Source organism: Falco cherrug, chromosome 6 (genome assembly GCF_023634085.1).
Source record: "Falco cherrug isolate bFalChe1 chromosome 6, bFalChe1.pri, whole genome shotgun sequence".
Classification (NCBI taxonomy): Eukaryota; Metazoa; Chordata; class Aves; order Falconiformes; family Falconidae; genus Falco; species Falco cherrug.
This window is the reverse complement of record NC_073702.1, coordinates 78,147,999-78,169,276: the sequence shown is the minus strand read 5'-3', so window position 1 is coordinate 78,169,276 and position 21,278 is coordinate 78,147,999.

The following is a 21,278-nucleotide window of genomic DNA, read 5'->3' as shown; positions in this document are numbered from 1 at the left end:
TCACTTCTGAATGACTTTTTAAAATCTTTTGTTTTACATGGATGCTGCCTTCCTGCCTGCTCCAGTCAGCTGTCAGCCAACCATCAGCCCTTCCTGCCTCCGTGACCCCTTTCAGTTGTCTTTCTGTCTCGGAGCATATGAGCCAGTATTTCACAGAAATAATGCCTTAACATCTATTAAAGTTCATTGTTTTGTCTCCAGTATTTCCTGCTGTTGCTAGTTTTTGAAACAAGGAAAACTCCAAAGCTCTCATCTGAATTCCCCCTGCTCCCTGACAAGATCCCAGAAGTCTTCTGTAACCCTAGATTTCCTCAAGATACCATGACCCTATCTTTCATCAATTCTTTCTTTGTAACGTAAAACCTCTCAGCAATGCAGAAAGGGCTTCTTACTGGTCACTGATGAAGTTGTTCAGTGCCCAGGTCCCCAGACAGACCCCTGCGGTGCTTCACTAGACTTGGACTAGGGTTGGGCTAGACAGTAGACACCAGACACCAACCAGAGTTGGACCACAACTCATTAACCACTGCCCTCTGAGCCCAACATTCCTGGCTGCCTACCCATCCAGACCACAATGTCTCAATACAGGAATACTGTGAGATGCAGTGTTGAAAGCCTTGCAAACTTAAAGCAAATGACATTCACTGCTTCTCCTTTGTCCATAAAACCAGTCATTTTATCACAGAGGGCGTTTTTCAGGCATGACTGACCTTTGGTAAATCTATGCTGATGGCTCCCGATCACCTTCTCCATTGTGCACCCAGAAGCGTGTTCAAAGGGAGATTGCTTGATGATTTACCCAGGAACTGAATTCCTGTCCAAGAAACTACTGGGTGCTGCTGTTTCACCTGGACTTCAGCTGTTCCTCTCCTTAATCTGCCATGCATTTCCCAGCAGCGCCTGCTTTTTCCCTTCACCTTCAAAATCCAATGGCTTAGTTAAATAAAAGCTTACTGGGATATTTTAGATCAGACATTTGGGGCTGTCTTCTTCCCATCTTTAATACATTTGGCTGTACATCTCAAAGGAGTATATTCACTGTTGGTTGCCTTGAGGTTTTGCTGCTCCAAAGCTAAATGTGTAAAAAGCAACAAGAAGTAGTTGCAGGTACATCTAACTAGTAGCCAAGAAGTAAACTTAAAGTAAAGAAACAAAGAAAAGGAAAAAAAAAAAGAAAAAAAAAAAAAAAAAAGAGACAAATTCCTTTCAAACACTTCAAAGCTATCTCCAGGGCATGGCAGAAATGTCTGCTTGGTCTATTCAGTAACTTCATTTTGAAATCTGTTTTTATAAATAAATTATCTACTTCAAACTTTTTTTCTGCTTCTGCCTGTTCTCATTTTTTTTTTATTTCCATCTCTTTCACAACATTTTTACCTGTAAAACCTTAACTGATTTTATTTTTTTAACTTTATTTTTACCTTAACTAAAGTTCTTCAGTTCCCAGAGCAGGCAAGTTTTATTATTTCTTCTCTATGTTGGCTACTTGGGCATGTTATAATTGCATCCCAAAGTCTATCTTTTTGTAGCCATTAGTCTTTCAGTAATGCCTCCATATCTGATCGTATACTGTCAGAGCACTGTAAATACCTTCCAGATGGGGGACAGCAGATACTACAGCTTCTTTAAGTTAAAAACCTCACAGTCAGGCTGTGGACAGAGCTTAGTTTCCATATCCAAATGTCAGAGGCAGATATTTGCCTTCTCTGGGTTTCCATGCCAAGATTTCTGTGTAAATGAAAGGAGACGATTACAGAAGCTGCTTGCTGGTGAGAGATTTCTTATGTGTAAAATACATAACTTAATATCTTTAGTAGCAAGAAGATTCTAGAAGTGGGCCCTGAAAGCTGTTTAATGTCAATAAGAGGAACTCCTCCCTTTCCTTTTAGGGAAGAGTTAAATGCAAATTTTAATTAATGTGAAAAAAGTTCACATACAAAATTCAGGAAGCACCAGTCCAATCACCTGAAAAGCAGAAAATAGTTTGTAAAGTGTAGTCAATTAAAAATTCTCTTGGGTCTTAATGTGATGAATGTTTGATGTTGCCCTTAAGTGGGAAATCTGGTAGTTGCAGGAAAGAGTTCCTATAGCTGCTGAGTTTACAACTATATGTAAGGATATGCTGAAGAGGTACAATCTGATTAAGACTACAAACAAATATTGGTTTCGGACTTTCATGCTCTTGCTCTGTGATGCCTGAGCTGAAGTTGGAGCTTTTGAATATGTTTCCTGTCCTTTTCTGGTTCAGCTGAAATACACAGGTCTGATGTCAGTCTTGCTTCCTTTGAGTTTCATAAATACTAGCTAGAGGTGCCCCTTTTACTCCAAGGATGGCTGTCCTATGAATTTAAATAACAAATGCTACAGGCAGATTGTCCAAAGACACATTCACCTTTGACCACTCCCATCCCACAGAGGACTAGGCATCTGCTGTGGCTGAAATTGGATGGAAGTGATCCAGAAATTCAGGTTACCCAAACCAGAGATACAGACAATTAGCAATGGCAATTCGGCTACTTCTGTTGCATCAATGTGTATTGCGTCAATTTCATCAGGGGAACATAGTACTGGGACCTAGAAAGGCTTTGCGGTGCTTCAAAATTTGATTTGATGGTGTGGTGGCTATCCAGCTTCTCAAACGTTATCATCTATTCCATATTTAGAGAGGCTGCCTTTGCACTCCTTCATGCCAAGGCAAGAGTCCTTTTATTTACAGCAGCAGTGAAGCTGATCTGACTTGCTGAGATGAGAATAAATCTATCTGTGCAAAACCGGCAGGGGAACAGATTCTGCCATATTAATGAAGATATTAATTATTTGTAATACAGAGCAGTAGAACCCTTGCTGTAACCAGGGTTGAAGTCTCCTTGTACAATGCATTACACGGATGCACAAGGAGACACGGTCCATGTTCTGAGGGATATAGAGAGCACATGCACGTACACATGTGGAGATCTGGGAGACTGAAAGAGCAATTTGAAGGAAGAGATGCAAAATACAGGAAAAGCTCTCCAAGTACATGATATTTGCCCTTCACTTGGGTTTTGAGGGCTGTAACTGGGGAAGGGTACATGGCTGAGAGGGGTCAACTAAGGCAAGGGAAGGAGCCAGTGAAGAAGCAGTGATGATAAGATGAAATGCAGATGAAAGAGCATTTTGGTGATGTTATGCAAGCAACTGAGTGGCAAGACAAGGGCTTGGCACATACGTGCTTTGGAGAAGTTTGTGCAGTGAAGCTATTGATGAAGAGACAGTAGAATCTAATTTGTTTGAACTCTACCATCTGTGGTATAATTGCCTTATTGCCAGTGGGATTTATATGAGCAAATGAACACTAGAAAGAGGAAGAATGCTAATAGTAGGGGTTTATTTTATATAGGACTATTTCTGTTCATCTGCATAAACCATATCAAAATAAGTCAATTAAAACTTATTTCATAGAGGATTATCTCTTTTCAGCTGTGAAAATTATATTAAAAAACCACAACAGGTCAATAACAACAAAACTTCTACTTAGGAGGAAAAACCACGCTATTATAAAAAGAATCTGAATGCACTCTAACCAGAGAATAAAGAAATCACTAACATCCATTCTAAGATGTATCTTCAACAGAACAAAAATAAAATTGTAAGCTGACATCTTTCTTTTACAAATAGTTCCTCTAAAAACTGCTGGTTTGACAAGCTTCCAAACTGACATCTTCTATTTATACATAAAGTTATTGCATTTTTTTTTCCCCAGCTGCTATTTGGTAACAAGGCACTTAGCAGATGGTATGCCAAGTTGGATCACTTCTTTTGTGATATTGAAGCATGTTTTCTAAACCCTTTTCCCATTAAAACTATGGACCTTGTTCTATAATGGCCACCACTCTGGTTAAGTGGACATTCCTTCATCTCCACTAGCTATTCTAACTAATGTATTAGGCAATCATCAATGATAGGCAAAGTGGATTTCATATTGTAGACAACATTTGACCATTTCACATAGATTGAGACCCTTAGAATATGTGTGCATATGGTCAGCTGAGTACTGATTTGGGGACAGACTAACATCATGACATGCTTCACCAACACATAATGCCTAACAGTACCGTCCCAAAGCTGGCCTTCAGTAAAGCAGCAGAGTAGACGGTGTTGAAATTACAGGTCCCCTTTCTATAACAAAACTTTTGCTGTGATTAGAACTGATTAACATAGATCAAGGGGTTGGAACAGAAAAACTTTGCCAAATTCAATTTTGTATTAGACAAAGTCCTACTTTACTTGTTCAGCTTCAGTACATTTTCTGATTTGATCTGGTTGCTAGAATAAGACAAGATGTGTTCTGTCACCATGGGGTACAGTGAGTAACTTCACAGTAACTTTGGAGTTGGCTAAGACTAGGTGAAATTTCTGCAGGATGTTGTGGTGCTGTGGAAAATAAGAGATGGCAGAGTTTTGTGTCCTCAGTTTAGGTGAATATGGGGATAGACTGAGCTTTGCCTAGCAGTGATTCTCAGGAAAGCTTATCTACTGAATAATCGCTGATCTGCTGTCATTACATTAAACAACTGATGATTATCATTCACTTGAATGATCCGTTCTGTTAGAGTATTTCACAGATTTTGTTTTGGTTTTATATCAGACTGCTGATGGGATACAGAATGTTATGTATCCGTATGGATGAAAAAGACAACAGAAAAGGAAAAGCAGACACACAAAAATGAGATGCTTGTGGAGACTTCAGGATTATAGCTCTTTTCAATTTACTTCTGCTGTCCAATTAATGATTATTTCACAAAGGAATAAATGTTACAGTGTTTGCCCACATGACTGTGGTATATAAATAAGGCTTGATCCATTTGCTTTCATGTAGGTAGGTACCACCAATGAAGTCTTTAGCCATTCACACAGAGCTAGCAGAGTGCATGGGAGACAACTGCCCCTCTGGACCAGATGTGGGAGACCAGGAATACCCTAGGGTAGCTCAAATGTCTTTAAATTCTTCCTTATATCTGTAGCATCAGTGCAGTTTCTTACACATAGTTTCCTTAGGTACCAATATTAGTGAGGTAAACTCAGCTTTTTTTAGAGTTCCATTCCTGCAATATCCAAATACGACCATATTAGATGATGATTTTAAAATCAAATCCACTGCTATCTAGTCAAAGTATAAACTAAGGTCCTAACTGATTCATGTCCACCCAAGACAAGTTAATTCCAACTGACTGACAGTCATTAACATTCAGTTCCTACTGTTGCAGGCATTAGCGGGACCCAGTAATCAATCAGTCTTAATCAAAATCTTCCTGGGAAATGGACAGTGGGGTCTGGTGAGTAACATCCTGGCTGCAAACAATTTCATGAGGGATTTTTCTATGTATTGTTTAGGAAATGAAGTTTTTTCATAGTCCTGCACTGAACACACATCCATACATGTTGCCATTAAAAAAATTAAAAACAGGGAAAAAAATCTAACGAAGCAATAGCTTCATTACATCGTGCTTGGAACACAATACTATTTCTGAGGGTTTTTGTGGGGCCACAACTTCTATGATGCAGGAAAGTATGTCCAGAATGCTGATTGTGTCCTGTACAAATGTAAAGGATAGTAAAGGTAGGGGGGAAACCAGTAACTATTAGAAAACTGACAGTTCTCACTGATACTTGACATGTATCTTCCAGCAGATAAATACAATAGGATATTCTGGTGTGGAAATAGTCTGGCTTATTGTTCAGCCCGTATGTTCAAGTATATAGGGCTAGTGTCTTAACCACGGAGTTTTCTCATTTTCTGGATTCTGTTAAATCTTGTGCTTGGGAAAAAAATTAAAGTTCCTCCACAGCCTCGATTCTGGTGCATAGCCCTGATGCACGTAGAAATAGAAAGCCTTTTGTTACCATGAATGTTGACTCATTTGGGTAGAAATCTCCTATACACAATTAAAGTAACTCCTCTTAGCCGAAATGAATTTTGAACAGACTCCAGAACCAGCCTCAGTGTGGCATAGAACTGCCTGGTTCTGTCCAGACATATCTCGCGTCAGGACTGCTCCCATTTATGTGTCAATACTATATGAGGTCAATGATTAGGGGTTAGAAATAATCTTAGTCCCTATATCCTCTCAAATTTCAGTATGCTCGTTACAGCATTGTTGCTTGCTCTTCCCCCCGCCCCTTCCCCCTCTTCTATTTGGTGAAAGAAATATTTTCTTGGTATCCAAGACAAGGTTTAGGTTCACTGTACTTACCCTAATGAATGACCCAGCAACCTGGTCAAGTCTTCTGTTGTCACACTGCTGCCCCTCCAGTCCCACTGCCTGCTCAGTTCTGTGTGCTGTCCCTGTGCTCCAGCCACATTTGGCAGTGTGAGTACTGGCTTCATGTTCATTAACAGATGAAGACTGGGTGAAGATGAAGGCCTGTGGTTAACTGAGGTTTGGCACAATTCAGTTTAGAAGTATAAAAGTAAATTCAGCTGCTATGTACACTAGAGATAATTTGTCCTTCATTTAATTTCCATATTTACAAATATAAGGGGGAACTGAATATTAATGCTAAGTATTATAAGAACCTTTCCATCATATGAGGAGTTCCCAGCCTAGCATTAAGGCTAGAAAGAAAAAACCTCAACATTTCAAATATAGACATCTACCTTTTTACGCAGTCTTAGCAATTTTGATGAACATGGCTTTTATACCAACAAACTGGCACAAAACTGATTTGAAGGGATGGGACTTGCTGTGTAATTATTACCAAAGTTTCCACTGAAACTTAGAATGTGAATCTGCTTGCAGTTGTTCGACTGAAACATTTTTCTGTTGGGAATTTTGAAGCTTCATTTCCTTTAAAATTTTCCAGGGACAGGATATCAATCTAAGCAGAGTGCCCTTAGGGGGATCCAGGGGAGCTCCAAACAATGCATTTAAAAAGGCCTGTCATTGTAACTGCATTTTCACAGTTCTCAAGAAAAAAAACAAGAATTCTTGAGGAACCTTGATTTTTGCAAAAATAATTGATTCTTTGAATATTTTATTTTTTTTCTTTTAGGATGAGTAAAAGCACTGAAACATTTCCAGTCAGGGCATATTTTTTTTTTCTTTTCTTTTCTTTTTTCTCTTTTTTTCCCTGAGGAAATACCTCACTATCAGTTGAATACAGAGGTCCAGTTCTTGATTATATGCTGCAGAGTGGATTTCAGGAGCAAAATAGTATTTTTGATCACAGTGGATGCCAGCGTCTTAGTACTAAAGACTACTGTTGGTTGTTGCATTACAGATTTGAGGGGGAAATGGCAAATATACCATCTGAAATGACCTGACAACAGGCATGAGAAGAGAGAAGTCTTATTCATTGCAGGGTCAGGAAGCCTCTTTCATGGCTGACATGTTAACCAGGATTCTGGAAAACCTGGTTTAATTGCTCAGTTATGCCAAGCTGTGACACCTGGAGGAAATTATTTAGGAGGGAATTCACCTCCACTTCACTTTAGCATCTACCTGAGATGCTTATGCTGGCAGACTAGCTATTCTGTGTCATCCTTGTAGTCAACAGTGACAGAGAGGATTCAGAAGATGGCTGAACACAGCTAAGATCTGATTTTGGTATGTGCTTACTTCTCTCACTGCTCTCTGGTTGGGCAGAACAAATCTAGCTTTTCATATCTTTATTTTCCACTTGTGGAAGTAAAACTTTCCCATTCTTTCCTGGATTCTGTAAGTATAGACTGTTTGCCAGGTTTTTGTAAGTCAACACTTCTGTCTCTGAACTTAGGGAGAAAATGGCATTATAAAAATCTCTGAAAACAAGAAAAAGGCATGTGTATGTGTGTAACATTAACCTTTAAGTCATAGCATTAGAACTCTTGAGAGAAGTCTCAAAAATATTCGATTGGAACAACTCGTTTCTGTCCCCACTTGCTGCCTAAAGGCAAAGCTAACACTCTCCATTAAACAAATGTCTGAAAAGCTAACCCACTGCATTTATTTACAAGTCCATGTTAAACTGATTGCCCTTCCTCTGTGCAGCTCAGGTATTATACGCATCATCTGATCCTGATGGTAGATCTGTACACTGCCAGCAACGACATCGTTTACTTCAGTGTTTCTATTAATGATAAATTTAGCCAGCTAAAAGGATGAGGCATGTGCCCTCAGGTTGATGCTAAATTGAAATTACCACTTAGCCTGCAATGAATTGCCTACATTTTGATTAATAGGCTAAATTCCAGACCTGCCCTTTTCAAAATTGCTGAATTACTAAATCCTGGGACAGACAACAGAGTCCCCCTTACAAGGAGAAGTGTATTATGCAAGCATGCAGGGTCACCTAGAGAAGAATCCAGCTCTTGGTACTTTGTAACCCATACACACAGGTGTTAGCCAAGGTGCCATGTCAATCCATAACTGTGGTTTACAGCCGCAGGATAATGCTTCCCCACTGCCCCAGCACTTCCCATACTGCAGTCACAGAGAAGATGGTCTGCAGGTGTAACAAGTGGTTCTGCATTGTGTTTTCTAGTTTCAGCACCCAAATCAGCATTACTTTCCATTTCTAGAAAACCCCACCCTGAGCTCTGTGCTTTTACACTTACAATGCGATAATACCCATGCTAGCTGAAGTATCTCTAAATAATGCTGTGCTGTAGATACATCTTCAGCGAGACTAGAGGTCTCTGCCTGTTGCTGTTGAAGGCTCAATCCAGAAGGGATGGTTCCAGCCCTCAGAAAACAAATTAAAGCACTTTTTTGTGCGTTGCATACATCTCTAGTAGATTTCACAGAATCACAGAATGGTTGATGTTGGAATACACCTCTGGAAGTCACCTAGTCCAGCCCCCTGCTCAGGACATGGTCAGCTTGAAGCATTTCTTAGGGCTGTGTTCAGTGAGGTTTTGAGTATCTCCAAGGATGGAGACTCCACAGGCTGTCTGGGTAGCCTGTCCCAATGTTTGATCACCATCATGGCAAATATTTTTTCCTATATTTTAGTGGAAAACAGGGGACTCTTTTAACATTTCTGTGTAAAAGTAGAGGTTCTAAACACAGTTCCCCATGCTGGTGTGTTTCTGCAGAGATGCTGCTTTCAAGGCCTGAATAATTTCTTATACAATAAATGAATGAGAGAGGTGGAAGAAGAAATGGTTAATGAATTAATAGATCCTGAACCACTGTCATTAACCACTGAAGTCAATATGCACTGTAGAACTGGTGTATTCAGCTAAAAAGCCTAGATTCTGCTCTGGGACTGGTGTGCTCTGGAATTAAGGTGCTGTAAATGACAAAACAACACAGAATGATAGATTCTCTGCTAAAAATAAATACCCATTTCCCACAGGGCATATTGCACTCATCCAGTTTTAGCCACAAGTGAAGAAGTCTGGAGATAAACAAATATTGGATGACTACTTGCAATATTGGCTAAGTCTTAGGGAAGCTGCAATGTGCTCATGGTGAAAGTGAAAATGTAGGTTAAGGTAAATGCTTGTAATCCTGCTGGTGTGGACTGAAAAATACAACTGTTTCCTAAAGTTCTTAAAGAGGGATGAAGGACCTGGAAAGAGGAAAACTGTTTGCCTTGGCATAGAGAAGGGATTCCATGCAAGGAACCAAAGGACAAGGCTCAATTTTTAATTTTTACTTTATCAAAAAAGGAGGCATTTTTGTTAAAGAAATGACAATTCATGCCATAAGGTGGAGTGAAATACATGGCTGTAATAAGGTGGGAAAGTATAGGATCCCCAGCTATAGCTAAATACACTGGGCTGAACTGTCTGCATGACGTAGTGCAATCACTTGAGGTCTAGTAATGTGAAAGATTTAGATAAAATACATCAAAATTATCTGACAGGTTTCTTCTGGGTAACAAAGTCCAATTGCATTTCAGTGTGGTGTGGTATCTGGTTGCAGAATAGAAGCTACTAAGGAAAAATAGAGAAAAGATGATGTAGAAAAAGTAGCCGGTGAAGGAGGGAGGCTGATCGAGAAGGAATAAAGAGCTGCAGCGTCATGCAGCACTGTCAGGCACAGCACCAAGGATGCCAGTATGCCAGCGTGAGATGGACTGAACCTGAGAGCATTCGGGTGTCAACAGGGTCTGGGGGGTATCTGGGATGGGAAATCTCCAGCTGCGTTTGCAGTTTCTCCAGCAAGAAGGAAGATGGGAGGAATGTGTTAAGGTACTGTGGTATGGAAAGGAAAGGGTAGCTGGCTATTTTATGTTGTCATTTTTATTTCCTTGTCTTCATTTTCTCTCTTCCCTCAGGATGATGCTGTTCTTTTAAGTAATTTGAGAGTCTGAAGGAAGAAAATATTGCTCACTGAATGTGCAGAGACTTGAATTTTTCTGTGTTTCTAAGTGCAGGCTCAGGCTGGTGTTCATTATCAGCCCTTACAAACTGAACCCAGCTCTGGCTGCTGCCCTCAGTGCCTAGCAGAGTGGCTGCACTCCACCAAACAGATTATTTCTCATGAATCATTCTTCAAATTTACATGTCAATCAGGAGGACGCAGTTTGTCACTAAGAAGCTTTTTTTACTTTTCTTATTGCCAAAACACATGAAGTGAGACTGGCCAGAACAGCTCACAGAATCATGTTTAAACCAACATGAAATTGTTCTGAAAAGAAAGTTTTCCCCAAAACCATAATGTTTCATGTCATAATTTTCCAAATTAAGTCCTTAGAAAAGTGAAAACTTCCTAAAGCGGCTACTCCATGAATTAAAACAAGCCGCAAAAAGCAAGTTTTGCTTTGCAGAACTTGATTCCAAGCCTCTGCTTCAGCAAGTGAAGCAGGATAAGATCAATCATTTCCATTTTACTGCACTCGGCTGACATCACTGGATGTGCCATGCCAAACAATACCAAGTTAATTTTTCATCAGCAGTTCACTATGATTCACTGGTCACTACCTTTAGACACTATCTATTGTTCCTAAAATTACTTTTTAAAAAGTGATATCTGTTTTTAAAAAAAGATGATTCTAATTTTGGTTGGATAAGGACTCACCAACATGAATTAGGTTTTGCCATAATCTGTGTAGCCATGACTCTTGCTGTGCTTTCAATGTGTGAAACTAACTCATGGTGAGTATCCAGGGAAGTGCTTCTGAGTTTAGTCTGCAATCAGGATGGAGACAGGCTGGAACCATCCTGTTCTTTTGCAGCCTCATCTGTCCAGATCTGGATTTGTAGAAGCTAAAATCAGTTAGGAATTCATGTGATTTCTGTGAATTCGGTAGTTTCTGTCCAAAGCACTCCCTTTGAATGTCCAGGTGCTGCAGCCCATCACTGTAAGCAGTCAATTCCTCTTGTGCAGCTCTGCACACCCCACTCCAACCTTTCTTCCCCCACACCTCCTAGACTCATTTCAGCATCTGGCATGGCTGCAGCTCTAGATGCAGTGTTGGCTTGCTCAGATACCTCCAATCTTGCAACCTTTTCCTGTTATTTTATCTCGCTGCTCTCCCTTGCAGACACATCACCAAGTCACCCTGCTGATGAAATCTCTCTACCCCCTTTGACAGTTGCCTGAGACCCCACACTTCCACCTGTCACATCCCTGCCTTTACACATGGCTGGGCCATGTCCACATTAACAGGCAGTGCAGCCCAGCAGAAGCAGATTTATAGGGTGAAACAGTTGGTGCTAAGGATGCAACAACCTCCACATTGACATTTCAGAGTGTTTTACTTTGGTCTAGGTCCAGCCTTGTTCAAGGGACCACACGTGGTTGGAGCATGTTAGCAGTATCTTGGCATTGCATTTTCTTGTTCAGTTTCAGACAGAAAAAAAAGTCCCATTTGGGTGCTCTCACACATTTTTGCAGTGCAGGATAACCAAAATGCTAGGGTAGATGCCTTCCCAAAAGCCTTTCCAGCACTCCTTCCTGAAAGAAGACTCAAGACTAAAACAAAGCCTTGTTCCTCTATGCCAACACTGCAGTATTTGGGCTATTTTTTAACTAGAGGGAAGCAAAATTTGACAGTTTATTCCTCAGTAAGGAGAGATCTGAGTATGCTGTACTGAAGCTGTATTTGCTATTGAAAGCCTTGTGGTTGTTGTAAGGCTCTTAGTCTCATTAAGACGGAAGCTGCAGTTTATTGGAAAAGGCTCCTGATGCATGCCCTCCAAACAGGGCTGACCCCAGTTCAGATGATATTTGTCATAAGGACAGTTGTGAATAGATCACAGTGAGGGAAAAAAAGTGCATCAGGAGATAGATTATAAAACCATCTTTCAAGGGCAAATAATGAGGCAGGATTGTGCAGTTTGGTTTTACGTAAGAATCGTTCTCTTGTCTCTATACTACAAATCAGGAGCTCTATAGGGGAAAAGGGGGAATTTAATAACCAGCTTGTGCTATTCCTGCCACATTTGCAGAAACTTTGGCATAGTAAAGAATATACTGTTCCTTCCATATTTTTGTATCACATGCAAATTTTACCAAGGAATACGGTCCTGTGCTGAGTGAGAAACAGATGCTGCTTGTTGTGTTGCAAGCTGGTGACATTTTTTTTTTTTGACATGAGATGCTGTACCAAGAGAAAGAGGCACACCTTGTGCAGGTATGCAGAATCACAGGATGGTCAGGTTGGAAGGGACCTCAGGATGTCATCTAGTCCAACCTCCTGATAAAGCAGGTTCTCCTAGAGCTGGTTGCACAGAGTCGCATCCAGGTGGGTTTTGAATGTCTCCAGAGGAGACTCCACAGCCTCTCTGGGCAGCCTGTCCCAGAGCTCTGTCACCCTCAGAGGAAAGAAGTTCTTCCTCACATTCAGGTGGAACTGCCTGTGCTGCAGTCTGTGCCCGTTGCCCCTTGTCCTGTCGCTGGGCACCACTGAAAAGAGCCTGGAGACATCCTCTTGGCACTCGCCCTTAAGGTATTTGTAGACATTGAGAAGGTCCCCTCAGTCTTCTCGAGGCTAAACAGGCCCAGCTTTCTCAGTCTTTCCTCATCATGGAGATACTCCAGTACCCTCATCATCTCTGCAGCCCTCCACTGGACCCTCTCCAGTAGTTTGCTGTCTCTCTCAAACTTGGGAGCCCAGCACTGGACACAGGACTCCAGACCCAGCCTCACCAGCCCATGGGCAACTTGCTGCCCACCAGCACTCCCAGGTCCTTCCCTGCAGAGCTGCCCCCCAGCAGGTCAGCCCCAGGCTGTGCTGGTGCGTGGGGCTGTCCCTCCCCAGGGGCAGGACCCTGCACGTGCCTTTGCTGAACTCCATGAGGTCCCTCCCCACCAGCTCTCCAGCCTGCCCAGGTCTGGCTGAAGGGCAGTGCAGCCTCTGGGGAATCAGCCGCTCCCAGTCTGGTATCACCAGCGACCTTGCTGAGGGCACTGATGGATAAGTTGAAGAGGACCCGACCCATCACTGACCCCCGGGGAGCCCCACTGGCTACCGGCCTCCAGCCAGCCTGTGCCGCTGGTCACAGCCCGCTGAGCTCTGCCATCAACCAGTTCCCAGCCCACCTCACTGCCCACCCATCGACCCCCCACTGCCTGCGCCTGCCCATGGGGGTGTCAGGGGAGACAGTGGTGCTCATCAATTAAGTCAATGAAACACAAGGTATGTGGGATAGTGGACATGAAGCCCAACTTGGTGGGCTGTGTTCCTCATCCTTGCAGCAGCCCTGTGCACCAGTGGCCTTCTCCTAACCACGTAGCAGTAGACAATAACAGTACAAAGAATTTGGACAGGTCTTATTATCAGTGCCGGGGGGAGTGTTGGGGGGTGGAGTGAAGGCACTTATCCCCCAGCAGCACCCGTTTTGCACTACTGGCTCCAGAAGAAGGGTGAATGTCCGTTTGAAAACAGATGCCCCGCATTTAGAGGGGTAACGTTAGGACACATTCCCCCCTACCCTCAAGAGGCAACAGGGATGTATGCACTGTAGAAAAACAGAAGAATCATCCAACTCTTGTCTTTGGTGTTAATTTGTGAAGTGTCTTGTGTGTGTGTGTGTGTGTGTGTTTGTTTGATGAGGCTCATTAGAGGCTCGCTGAAGGCTGCCAGCTCCTTCCGCACAGACTGCTGAGCAGGCTCTCAGCTGTGCGAGAGGCTAGGTTTCAGCCAGCACCCACACGCACCCGGCCGGATGTTTACTTCCTTTCGTGATGGCTTGGCTTTGTCTAGTTGATTGTGGACTTGATTTTTACAAGCTATAAAAAAAAAAAAAAAACAAACCGCTTGCTTAATCTCAGCTGGATTCTTGCAGCTGTGGGGAGGGGAGGAGGCAGGGAAGCAAAGGCTCCATGTTTTCAAGAGCAAAAATCTCCTACTCCATAATTTGTGCTGATTGCTGTCTGATACTTAAAGAAGGAGTTAATTAAGGTTCAAGCTCCATTTGTTTCCTTTCATGGTACGGGGCAGCTATTTTTATTTTGTTGTCTACCCGTTCAGTGTCCCATTTGTGCTTGTATCAAAGGCACACCTTGTTGTGTTTCCCAGTAGGAAGCGAAGGTCTACTCTCTTTTATACTGAAAAAACAAAAGAGGTTTAGCTTTGAAGTCATAATGTCAAATGCTCAAAGGTTAAGGTGCATGTGGATCCCACTTACCCAGTTTCATTTTAGGAGCAATAGGTAGATCCACATGCACACAGTGCACGACTGTTCCACTGCAGAGGGAAAACTTACATGCATGTGTGTATACAGATGCCTTCACTGAACTTCTCACCAGGGGTTTCCTGGAAAGCAAAAGGATACCAAAAATTGGCACCAGTTTTGAATTAGGATGGACTGAGGGTTTCCCTGGTGAGAAACCTTTTGTCTTCAGCCTCCTTCTAGCCCTCCTTTCTTCCCTGCACCCTCTCCAACATCTTTTGTACCAACTTCTAACTTCTGGGTTATTCCCCCAACCCTTTTTCTCTTTCTGTTCATCTTTCCTTCTTCCACGACTTCACCTGCTCTTCTGTCCCACCTCTTACTTCACATTTATTTTGCATCTCTCTCCCATGTGTCATCCCCCCTATTCTGTGTTGGAGCTAAGTTGTCTTCTCCACTTTCCCTCACTGTCAGGCAGCCAGCTGCAGGATGTGCTAAAAGCACAGGAGAGGCAGTTTCATTTTCTCCCTTTTGGAGCTTGTCACATGAAAAGCTAAAGAAGGAGAAATAACCACAGGTGAAAGTCATGCTTTGCTATAAGATACTCTGTACAGACTAGGTCCAACCAGCAGATAGGGATGAACCCTACAGCAGGTTCAGCCACCCTTTCCAACAAACAAATTCAGCATTAAACTCAACCCTAATAAAGAAGATCATCCAAATTAGAAGCCTGGAAGTTTAAACCATGGATAATTTTGCTTGGTTTTTCATGGGATCCCACCAAATATCACACACATCCCTAATTTTGAATCCTGCGAGAATTCTCAGTGCAATTGTTGTAATATTTGGTTTGTTTTCATTTTTTTATATGCCTGTATAATAATATAGGCAAAATCCTATATTATTCTCTTTCCTTTGGAAACACTTGAACAATTTTTACCAAATCTTCTTTAGAAAAATCAGCTTGAGGGGTAGGCTTGTGCAGGCATGGGGAAATACCAGCAGAAACCAGCAATTCTAGTAATCATTTGAAACACTGGAAAAACAAGTCCTTTTTTTAGCAGCCTTGATGGTGGCCGTGGCTCCTTGCATGCTTTGCCACAAGACACAATGAGACCTTGATTCCCCTGGAATAATTTGATTCCTGCCATATAAACAACTTTTTTTCCCCACAGATTAAATTGATAGCTCTCTCTTGTTCCTGTATGGAAAAAAAAGAGAAAAGACTAGTTCAAAGGAGAAGATGGGCCAAAGCCTTCTGAACCCCTTTGGAGTAGATAGGTACCATAACAGGTCCCACCAGGCTTGGGGGTGTAAAGAAACCTTGGCTTCCCTGATATTTGGAATTTTTTTTTTTTGTATGGCAGCTGGTAGAGTCTTCTGAAATTAGCTTTTCCAAGAAATATAATAAAGGAAAACTCAGAACATAAATAGAAACTATGAAAAATATAAATCTTAAGGCATTGAAAATGCCAATACATTAAATTTTCAATTTAATCAGTCATGGGTCATTTAATGCAATATGAAGAAAAAATATTGGGAAATGAAATCACGGCAGTTTCTTCTGCTGCAGTTTGTCTAAAAGACTCAGATTATTTTGACTCTCTGTAGATCTCAACTTGTTTTAAACAAGGAGACCCAGACAATCTAAGGCACATGGGATTGTTTGTTTGCTGTTAAAAAGAACGGCAGTTAATGAAGATGTATGCATGTGCTTACAGTAGTGTATGGAGTCCAAATAAGTGCATGGCTCTCAGAAAAAAAACCAAACTTCTTTTGGCATGACCTGAATTGAAACCCCATTAAAATCAATGTATTCCTGCTGATTTTGGTAGCTGTAGTACTGGCTGTAAATGAATTTAAGCTCGGAGCATTATAATGACAAATGTTAGACCCGGAGGTTAAAGTATGGGATACTTGTGTGCACTCATGAAATGCTTGGGATCAGAAATGTGCTTCACTCTTTGATTCCACACTCTTTATACCTTGTTGCCAGGTCTTCTGTGCAAAGCTGCTCAGAAATTTGAAATTATAATTTGATGCTGTGGTAGGAAATAAGGAAAAATAAAAATTTTCTGTAAGAGCTAACTACAAGTCATGAAAAAAAAAAAAAAGATGAAGTTGGTGGTTCCTGTGAGTTCAGACTCTGCTAAACTGGAACACAAACACATTTGGATTTTAAATGGGAAGGATGTACAAAAGGCTCCTTCTGCCCCATGTGAAATTCTTTATATTCTTAGTCAGAAAATAATTTTTTTTTTTTTTGCTTGTTTCTGTCCCACAACAGTAGTGCTCAATCATCTTTCCTGTGTGCTTTGCCAGGTTATTTGTTTCATATCTGACTGGTGCAAGCCATACTTACACACTGCACAGAGCTAACTGCATCCAGAAGCCCTTGCTCCAGGTGTCACAAAACTTACTGCGGGCTTTGTTTGCTTACCACTTAAAAGAAAAAGTCTCATCTCTGCTTAATGCACCTAAAACCAAAATCAAAATGTGTCTGATTCTGCCTGATATCAGGGTAACTAATATGATTTTGAAACCATCACATCAGGAATCACCCGTCCACACTGCAGGTGGGGAGAAAAATATACTTGGAAAAGTTTTCATTCTCACATGTTCAATAGGCTTCCTATTCCTGAGCAATCAATAAAACACAGATGATGGATAACTGGGGTTTGTTTTATTATTTTCCATGTTTTTCTCTCCAAGCCTGGCTGCACACTGTAAATGGCAAGCACAGCTATAGTACTAGTCAGTGGTGGGATTTGATGGTTCTGTCCTCCACCATATAATTTAAAGCCTCCTTTCATCCTTGGCAAATCTTTCAATTAAAATCCCAATCACATTTTTTCTTGGGTCTCTGTGTATCATTCAGTAGATAGAGCCAAGGCGAGAAACATAGCTTTCTACTAAAATATTGAAAAATAGGTGATGGTGCATCTCTGCCCAATATGTTAGTCACACAGCAGAAAACGCATTAAAAGCAACTAGTCCTCCTTAGAATGAGAAAATTCAGAGCTTGCAAAGATGCCAGTCTGTATTTTGCATTCAACAGGATGAAGCAACTGGGCATGTAATCATCTTTTTCTTGCAAATTGTACCAAGATAACTTTATACAGCTAAATAATTACAATTACAATGTGTTTATTTTCAGGCCTTTAAGTAAAAAATGGGTTCATGTAAGAAGGATATGCAACAGAAGTACTTATTGTTCTTTAATACTTTTGAGCATTTGGATCTGATTTGTTACTGTGTTTACATTTAGACACTCTATGGATCAAGGCAGATGGAAAGAGTTATGTTTCACTTATATGAAAATTCAAGCAAGATATTAATTTTGTTCTTAGCCTCTTTTAAGATGGTGCTTTGACATTGCTACACTGTCTGCCTCACTCAGACAACACAGGTTACCCTCAAGATATGCCGGTATCACCATAAACAATATTGCTGATTTTGAATTGTGGCTGGAATTGGACAGTTAGCTAAAAATTATGAGGTTTAAAAAAAAAAAAAAAAAAAAGTTGTTTTCATCTGTCCTATTTTCTCAGGCATTCACATTTCCAAACTTTTCCATGCATCAGTAAGAGCTAGAAAGAGACTTTCTCATGCATTAAAAAAGAGAAGCTGAGTTTCCCATGTTCCAGAAGCTGCGACTGTAAGAAGAAAAACAGAATAAATTCTGGGAATTGGCAGTGCTCCGTAATAGAAATAGTTGGTGACAGTTGGAATAGCATCACGTTCCTTTGTCTGCATAACTTTGATATTGAAATTATCTTGTTACATTTGCTTCCTAGGAAAGCTAAACCTTATGTAATTGGAAAACAATAATCTAATATCGTAATAGAGTTTTGTCATGGCCATTAGCCTGCATCTCCAGTGGAGATGAATGTCTATTATTAGTTCAATCTATCACAAGATCTTGCAGTATTTAGGAAATTCCCTTGGGTCATCATTGCACACACCTTCTATAGTAAATCTTAAATTGTGACAAATAATGTCTTTCTTCTGTGGATGCCCGCTGTCTTCCATATCTGTTTGTCTTCCAAAACGTAACAGATATTTTTATGCAGCAGGGAAAATGGTGGTTAATGAATGGTAGAAAGGCATCATTTATCCTATTAAAGGCAAGTCTTTGTTTCCTGTTTCAGTATGTTTTAGCCCTTGTTGATGCAGAAACAGCATGATAAATATTTTATGAACAGGATCCAGCAAACACACAGTGGTAGGATGCTGCAGTGATTAAAAGAACTGTTTAAACTTAGAGGTAGATCCAAAGTCCAGCTACCATGAAGTGATGCTTACTCATGCTGGAATGGGATGTCCAGAAGCCCTGGATAGCTCTGGCATGGACACCGTTGTCCTTTCTTCCACCTTGCCCCCCTGACAAGGTCCCTCTGGTGTTCTTCTGTTTCTCCTTGCAGCTAAGCTGGTCAGGGAGCCCCAACACTGGCAGTAACAGAAACACCCCAATGCTCCCTGCCCAGCCTCAGCTGCAGACCCCCAACCTGCAACCAGCCAGCGACAGCAGTAGATTTGCCAAAGAGCACCGTGGAAATCATGTGCATCACTCCTGCCAGGAAAATCCCCTGCAATTCCAGCTGCTTCCAAATCCTCCCAGTTAGAGCAGAAACTTAACATCCCTCCACCCTGCTTCCTTCAAGACCTTCCCACCAGGTCCAGCAAAGACTTTATGGCACCTGGCACGGGGAAAGGCTGTCTGCTTCCAGCTTGCCCAGCAGGACCCTATGCCAGTCACCCTTCAAAAAATTACTGCTAATTGCAGCAAAGAGCTTCCAGACCAGACTCCTACCACTAAACGGACCTCCCTGAGCACCACAATCCTGTCACCTGGCAACAAACCAGTGGCTGAACAAGTGGATTAAGGACAGGTAAGCCAAGCTGTACGTTTAATGCAGTTTTGCAAAAGCAAATCCCTTCCTTAACAAAGAGGTGGTGGGAGCAGAATTGTGGTATTGGTGAGCAGCAGGATATTTACTTGGAAAACCATTGTGGCCACTCCAATATCAGGATGTATAAGTATCATGAAAGTGCAAAGAAGCATAATAGAGCTCCACACTGAGCCAAACGTGGGGTGAGAAACACTGGACCAGTGGGTTAAGATGGTACATTCATTTACCCTAAGCCTATTACTGTCTGAGTACCTCCTTCTGTGGACTGGGCTTGTTGGGTTAAGAGGAAACTCCCATGTTCCCTCACAGAATAAGAAGTTATTCTTAATGCATTTGCACTTTACACATGAGTGAAGGCAAACTGCACACTAGCAGAAGTAAAATTCATTTTGTTATGACTCAGTCGCTGGGAGAAGGCTGGGAGTCACCCAGAGGTTAGAGATGGATTTGCCTCTTTAAACTGCTCACCCCACAGTCATGGGGCTGCAGCAGGAGCAGTTAACTCCACTCTCTGCAGACTCTCTTACCCTCCTTGCGCTCTCCCAACCTGCTCAGCACTTCCCCCTGAGCACATTCAGTGGTTCCCAAGGAAAAGTGCAATCTCCAATCTCATTTTCTTTTTCCCTCTGTTTTTGCAGTTGATTCGATGTTCATCCGGGAGGAACAGGCCAAGAGGCAACCTTCTTCCTTGCTGCTCACTCACAGCCTTTTGATGGAGCGCAATGACACATAGCAAACACCACTGGCACAACAGCAGGCTCTGAAACACCGCCCAGGCATGGCCATTCCACTTCTTGGTACGCATGTAGGTGCCTATAGGTGTGTGCCTGCCTAGGCCACAAGCATTCCCACAGAGACCTCAGCCACTGCGACTGAATACAACATCAAACTGCTAATGCAGGCACTTCTGCTGAGCAGCGTTTCTGCTCTCTCCCTTCCCCACACCAGCTCTGAAGCCCCAACTGCAGAGGCACTGACTGATGGGTGACTATAGAAAAGTGTAAAGAATTCTGTGAGCAGGGTTTTGATATTGCTGTAAGTGCTTAAAGCTTCATTGACCAGTCTGATGTTCTCGGATGGTAAATTTTTTCTCACAGAAAGTCCATTCTGACGCTTTTTTTTTTTTTTTAATGCTCATACAACATTTATAGGGCTCAATTTTCTGTAACAGCACCCTCATTTGTTCAATTTAAACATCAAGTTCTAGAAAGGGTTGAATTATTTGCAGATGAAATAACACATAAATTGCATTAGTTTTTTTAGAATACAGTATGGATCCCAAATGGTGCTTTTGTTCTAACTCTAAAAAGCTGAGTAGCCAGTGAAAAACCTCAGCAAAATCTTAGGAAAACACTGCTACTTAATTGTTTTCTCTAGCACATAGAGTATAAAGTACACCCCTATCATGATGTCAGGTCCCTGATATGGGCCACCCTCAGCAAAAAGCCTAAATGGACATGAGGACAATTAGTGGCACAGTCTATGGTTCATTATTGTGTGTCAAAGCAAGAAATTATGGTTTAAAGTGATTCTTTAATGGAATATCAGACACCAAGATACTGTCAGACCAGAAAAGGCAGAAAGATGGAGCAGAAGTGGAAGCAAAATGACAAAAAGTTGGAAAGGGATTTTTATGTACTTTGAGAGGGAAAAAATAAAAAAAAAGGACAGGAAAATGCAAAGCAAATTGAGGATTTTGTGTTAGGGCTATATTACTCGTACTTAGTAACTGAGAGCTTATTCTCCATTATCACCCTGTAGTCTGGGGAAAGGCTAGATGCTCACTTGAAGCAATTAAATTAATCCTTTGTTTTGCACTTGTTCTTTGTTTCCTTGAC